Source organism: Capsicum annuum, chromosome 4, assembly GCF_002878395.1.
Source record: "Capsicum annuum cultivar UCD-10X-F1 chromosome 4, UCD10Xv1.1, whole genome shotgun sequence".
Classification (NCBI taxonomy): domain Eukaryota; kingdom Viridiplantae; phylum Streptophyta; class Magnoliopsida; order Solanales; family Solanaceae; genus Capsicum; species Capsicum annuum.
The window spans coordinates 7,729,961-7,736,992 of record NC_061114.1 but is presented as its reverse complement, the minus strand read 5'-3'; the positions used below and the strand labels follow the sequence as shown (position 1 = coordinate 7,736,992).

General features: G+C 38.2%; 1 long non-coding RNA gene across 1 annotated transcript; it reads right to left on the bottom strand.

The window, feature by feature from the left end:
- Window positions 1-3,120: 3,120 nt before the first annotated feature.
- Window positions 3,121-5,620, bottom strand: LOC107879933. Its single transcript, XR_007054837.1, has 2 exons — window positions 3,518-5,620; window positions 3,121-3,429 (listed from the first exon to the last, which is right to left on the bottom strand). It is a non-coding gene; the product is annotated as an uncharacterized LOC107879933 (long non-coding RNA).
- Between the last annotated feature and the right edge of the window lie 1,412 nt (window positions 5,621-7,032).

The window sequence follows — 7,032 nt, the reverse complement described above, 5'->3', positions numbered from 1 at the left end:
TAAATATGGCAGGAAACATTCCTCTGAAGCAAAGCCATGGCATCCTCTATTAAAAAGAAAGAAAAAACTTCCTGCTGATGAGAAGAGTCCTGCACGGACCTTGGTGGGAGAGGCAAAAAAGGGGACTTTGGTCAAGCAAAAGCTTTCCACTCCTCCTGGGAGTATGATGGGAGAGAAAAAGAAGGTGACAGGAGTTGAGCAAAAGCCTTCCACTGGTTCTTGCCATGACTTTTGTAAATATGGCAGGAAACATTCCTCTGAAGCAAAGCCATGGCATCCTCTATCAAAAAGAAAGAACAAACTTCCTGCTGATGAGAACAAACTTCCTGCTGATGAGAAGAGTCCTGCACGGACCTTGGTGGGAGAGGGAAAAAAGGGGACTTTGGTCAAGCAAAAGCTTTCCACTCCTCCTGGGAGTGTGCTGGTAGAGAAAAAGAAGGTGACAGGAGTTGAGCAAAAGCCTTCCACTTCTCCAGGGAGTATGCTGGGAGAGGCGAAGAAGAGGACCGTGGTCATGCAAAAGACTTCCACTACTTCAGGGAGTAACCAGAGTGATGCAAAGAAGGGGATTTTGGTCAAGCAAAAGCTTTCCACTCCTCCTCAGGAGAGTGTACTCAAAGATGAAAAGGAGGTCACTATGGTTGAGCTAAAACCTTCTTCTCCTCCAGGTTGCATGGAGGGAGGGATAGATGATGTGACTGTGGTTGAGCATAAGTCTTCAGCTTCTATGGTGAGTATGCTAGGAGAGGGAGAAAATATGACTGTGGTTGAGCAAAAGCTTTCTACTCCCCTAGAAAGTATGCTGGTAGAGGGAAAGAAAGAGGCCGTGGTCAATCAAAATCTATCTGCTCCTCTAGGGAGTATGCTAGGACAGGGAAAGAAGTTGAATGTGGTCGATCGAAGGCCTTCTCCCAAGGTTCACTCTCTTGAACCCTCTGAAATAAAAAAAAAAAAAAAGATACTGCTGCCACCAAAGAGTGTTCACTCTCTGAAATTGGATTCCTCAAGTGACCAGATGCCAGAGACAAAAAAGAAAATGAAATCTTCATCTAAGATCTTAGGAGGTGTAGATGCAGGAGGCAAGAAAGACAGTGTTGCTAATTATAGAAAACAAATAATAGGGCCTAAAGTATCTGCAGATAAATATTCGAAGACGCCAACTCTTTCATCTCCTACAAAATCTTCCTCTATTAAACCTTTGATCTTGAGGGTAAGAAGCAATAAAAGCTTAAAACTGCTGGCTCCTCTAAAGGACCAAAACAAGATGCGGAGATGGGACAAACAAACTGAACCCTGAAATGGTTCCTGAGAAAACTTTACGTACTCCCAAAGTGAAAGCATCACCAAAGTCTTCATCCCATTTACAATCACGTCCGTTGTCTAATGAAGAAGATAAAAATGAAGTTGTTAAGCCTGCAGACAGTGCATTAGGTGAATACACCTCTAGCAGCAAAAAGCTGTTGCACATAGCAGAAGCAGAAACTATTGGGAAAATCAGAAAAAGACATTGAGAAAAGGTAAGACAGGTGTTTCTAATGATAATAATTCTTCGGCAGTGAAACTGAAGTTCAGGAGGGGTAAGATAGTTGATCTCCAGCAAGAAACCAGCAGCCTTAGGAGGCTGACATTTAGAAGGGGATGACATGTGGGTGAAAGCCAGGACAACAATATAAGAAAGAGAATCTTTAAAAAGAAAGGAGTTGATGGTGACAAAAGTAATACCATCCCTATCTCTGGAAAAATTGTTTTGAGGCATCAGGATGTGCAAGAAAAGAAAGATGTGCAGGGTTTGTTGAATAATGTGATTGAAGAGACGGTGAGTAAGCTTTTTGAAACCGGGAAGATCAAGGTTAAAGCTTTGGTGGGAGCTTTTGAGACAGTGATTTCCCTCCACAATAAACCTTCTGCTGTCGCAGTTTCTAGATTAACTAACAGAATTTTATAACAAATAGGAGCAATTGCAAATATAGTGGTTGATATAGCTTTTCTGACTTGGATTACATATGTTTGTCCTGTTTCTCATTAACGATTTCTTGATGCTTACCGGTTCTGCTCTCATGATTGAATAAATTCAATTTCTTCTGGGTGCATTTACTTTGAATTAGGAGATAAAGTCGCGCAAGACTACAATTTCTTTTTCACTTATGGAGGTTGTGATAGTGACGTTAAATTAGTGGGTGTTTGGATGTAGACATTCTAATGTTAGGCTGGTTGCTCAGTGGACATATATTGTTGTTGGACTCATTTACGAGGGATTTGTTCATACTTTCTGTTGAATAAGCGCATTGAAGAGGCACATCATGTGGAAATACCATCCAAAAAAGAGTTTTGGTTGTGGTACTGGTTTGACATTGTGCTTGTATACTATTTGCTTTAGTTGTTCTGTAAAGGGATCTGTCTCTTGACTATAAAATTTATTGCTTTTTTCTCTGTCGTACAATAAAATAAGATATAAGTAACAATCAAATGTAAATATTGTAACCACCTAAACAAGTAACAATATTTATGTGCATCTTTTATTCAGGTAACTCAAAATAGCTTATAATAAGTCCTTTGTTGGAATATTGTACGTTTTAGCTTAAAGAAGCCACTGCAGTTTGTTAGACTTAGATACATGTACCTTCATGGATCCACCCATCAACCATAACATCCAGCTAAAGTTGAGTCACTCCATGTACTTGTGTTAAAAGTTATTTTTTGAGTTTCCTTACTCCAATTTGTCATTGAAAGCTCACACATTTGCTCAACTAAATCTGAGACTCTTATCGAAGATAGATAGAAGTACTAATGAAAACGGTCATAAAAGTTTTAGTTCACATAAACTAAGAAATAGTGTCATTGGCTATACAAGTATTCGAGGTAAGTTCTCATATCACAATATAATAAAATATCTATTTGGAAGAAGATGGTTAGAAGTTCTACATTCGAGAGTATGATTTAATCAAGAGAGTGTTAAGGGTTACATTTGTTTAACTTTTAAGGTGGGGACAAATAAGTTATGAGATCAAATTTCCTTAACTACATTGTACTATGAAAAGTTCATCAAAAAATGGAGTAGAAACAAAGCCAACAATCAGATCATGCAAAAGTTCATAGAAGCAAGGATCAAGCAAAGTGCTATACACAAGCCACACGAAATCCTCAACTAATAAACGAAACTTCAACAAATGGAGGCAGCATGCAGAAAGTTTCACTAACAACATTATAACATCAGCAAACTAATTAAAACATTAAAATCCTACAAATCACACTTGAATCACTTCAGTTAAAATCCTACTAAGACTGATTTGCTGAGAAGCAAAAGAGCAATTTTACTTCAGTTGTCAATGCAGCAGTGACACGACTTCAGAATATTCATGGAGAAATGACATGGCTTCTAATTATTCTCGAGCGTCTTACGTGGGTGATGACTTCTTCTCCCCCACTTACCTAAATTTCACAAGGAAAATATATAAGTAAGAGAATAGATTTGGCTATTCAAAAAGGATTGTTTATGTTCAGAGAAGATAGAACATACCAAGTTAAATACACTCACAAACTTGGCAGGAATCCTCTCATATGTAGTGAAACTTCCATATGAAGGTGAACCCATTGAGAACTCAAATGCAGCCAAGGATTCTCTCCTCTTACTCTTTCTAGGTTTCTTCTCAATGCTCTGAGCCTCATCATCCGCTGATTTAGGATATTTCTTTCTATGAGATGAACTTATTTGAAAGATGCTTATCTTAGACGGACAAGATGCTCCTGCGATATCATCCTCTGATTTGGACTATTTCTTGCTATGAGATGAACTTATTTGAAAGATGCTCATCTCAGACGGATAAGACGCTCCTGCGACATCGACCTCTGTTGGCCAATTTTGAGAGGAATTCTTCTCTTTGACAACATGGTGTGTGGCAAATTTCTTACGTGAGACTGCTACTGGATACAAAGTCTTATCACTTCTTCTCTTCACGTAAAGAACTGTACCAGCAAGCAGACTCAGTACAAGTGAGGAAATTCCCAGGATCTGATATACACCAACATTATCTTCATCATGTCTTATCAGAGACTCCATCATTTCCAAAGGTTGGGCTTCTTCAACAGCAAAAATTTCTTTCACTATGCTTTCAGGATTTTCAATCATCGACTCAAGTGCATTATCAGCAATGAAAGATTGGGATTCAGCCGACTCAACCTCAATATTAGAAGTTGTAAGCCTTTGGTCTAAATCCCTTTCTGAACTATCAGATTCATTCCCCTCAGTTGGGACAACAGAAACTTTTTTAGTCTACACCAAATCATGCTTTCCTTGTTCTAAATCGTTTTGTAAGCTATCAGCCATATTTACCTCAGCTAATTGAACTGCGGAAGCTTCTTCAATCTCCAACACATCCACTCCTTCAATTTCAACTTCCCCACCGTCATCTAAATCAGCATCCATTTGAAATTCTTCCTTATCTGGCTCGGTTTTAGATTCTTAATCCTCTTCTAACTCAATTGGTTCAAACTTTTTATCCAATTCCTCACTACCAGTACTGCCTTTCAAATATCGTGATATATATTGCTACTCTCTTCTAGAGCAGTCAAGTTCATAAATTTAATCGGATGTACATCATCTATTCTACCAAGGTCATTAATAAACTTTGAGAAATAAGAAGCCACTTCACCCAAGAATTGCTTAAAGTAACTATTAGCCTTAGCTAAGGCGGGAAAAGCCAAGACCGGAATAGGTGATGGAATACTGACATTAGAGAATCTTAAGTCTATAATAGACCCAGGGGTAGCAAGTATAGAAGAATCAGTTACTGAGAATGATAAGAAAGCAATCATAAGTACCAACATCAGAGATAAAAACCTCAATATTGTTGAAGATCTTGATTTTGATTTCATTTTTGCCTCAGATATGTCCTCAGCAACAGGTAGTGCAGGTTCATCAATTTTCTTAGCAATAGGCATTGCAAGTTCCTCTTCTTGGTCAACCGTTGCTTCAGTGAATTCCTATTCTGAAGAAGAACCATCAGACTCTTCCAATAAATCTTCAGTTAGAGAACTTTCACTGCCATCTGTGTCTGAAAGGTTCTCAGACAGTAACTCAAACAAGTACCAGTCATCTAGCTTGGGTTTGCTTAGAGAAAGGTAATTGGTTTTAGGTTAATATGGAGGTAGAGAGGGATTAGCATCTAGTGAGGCTATTGCAGGAGAGACCAATGGTTCATCATTGCAAATGTCAGAATCCATTGTTACAGTATCAGAAAGGGATTCAGAATTTAAAGATGCCTCCGAAAACGTTACCCTTTTCGAAGTTTTGGTAACCAGAGAAAAACCATCAACAGGAATAGTCTCCTTAGGATCCATAACATTCTCAGCATTTTGATTATGTTCTTTAGAATTTACAAAAAAAAATGTAGCTTTACCGTCGGATAAGGTGATTGAAGTCCTTACAGGATCATTTCTTTCCACCAAGATTTTCTTTTTCTGGGATTGAGCAATCTTGGAAGAAGCTGAACTCGTCAGAGACATGAAATTCTTGGAACCCTTTGCCAGTGATTTCAGCTTTGCCACTTTGGATTCATTCTCCTTCTCATCAAAACCCCATGACAAAGAAAAAGAACCCAACTCTCCTTTCCTAGAATTAGACATCATTTTTGTCGAATCTGCAAAAAAATAAGAAAACAACAAAGTAAATCAAGATATCTTGCAACAAATTTTTGACATTTAAAATCAAGAAAATTGAGCAAAACAATGGGAAAACGGAAATTAACAGCATGGTTATTAGCAAGAGTAACAGGGTTGAATCCTCTGTGGGTTGCAAGAACCAAAGGCTGTGAAAAAGGGTTGTCGTTGAAGCTTCTTCTGGGTGTAGAATTGTTGTTTTCGGAGGTTCTTGGATGAGGTGGAAAGGATCTTATAGAGAGTGGGGAAGGATACTTGTTAATAGAAGAAACCACCATTGATGATAATGTTGTATACCAAGAAAGGTAATTGGTTTTAGGGTCATATGGAGGTAGAGAGGGATCAGCATCTAGTGAGGCTATTGCAGGAGTATCATAAAGGGATTCAGAATTTAAAGATGCCTACAAAAATGTTACCCTTTTCGGGGTTTTGGTAACCGGAGGAAAACCATAAAAAGGAACAGTCTCCTTAGGCTCCATAACCTTCTTAGAATTTTGATTATGTTCTTTAGAATTTGCACAATAGAACGTAGCTTTACCGTCGGATAAGGTGATTGAAGTCCTTATAGGATCATTTCTTTCCACCAAGATTTTCTTTTTCTGGGATTGAGCAATCTTGGAAGAAGCTGAAATCGTCATAGACATGAAATTCATGGAACCTTTTGCCGGTGATTTCAATTTCGCCGCTTTGGATTCATTCTCCTTCTCATCAAAACCCCACGACAAAGAAGAAGAACCCAACTCTCTTTTCCTAGAATTAGACATCATTTTTGTCGAATCTGCAAAAAAAATAAGAAAATAACAAAGTAAATCAAGATATCTTGCAACAAATTTTTGACATTTCAAATCAAGAAAATTGAGCAAAACAATGGGAAAATGGAAATTAACAGCATGGTTATTAGCAGGAGTAACAGGGTTGAATCCTCTGTGGGTTGCAAGAACCAAAGGCTGTGAAAAAGGGTTGTCGTTGAAGCTTCTTCTGGGTGTAGAATTGTTGTTTTTGGAGGTTCTTGGATGAGGTGGAAAGGATCTTATAGAGAGTGGAGAAGGATACTTGTTATTAGAAGAAACCACCATTGATGATAATGTTGTATACCAAGAAAGGTAATTGGTTTTAGGGTCATATGGAGGTAGAGAGGGATCAGCATCTAGTGAGGCTATTGCAGGAGTATCATAAAGGGATTCAGAATTTAAAGATGCCTACAAAAATGTTACCCTTTTCGGGGTTTTGGTAACCGGAGGAAAACCATAAACAGGAACAGTCTCCTTAGGCTCCATAACCTTCTCAGAATTTTGATTATGTTCTTTAGAATTTGCACAATAGAACGTAGCTTTACCGTCGGATAAGGTGATTGAAGTCCTTATAGGATCATTTATT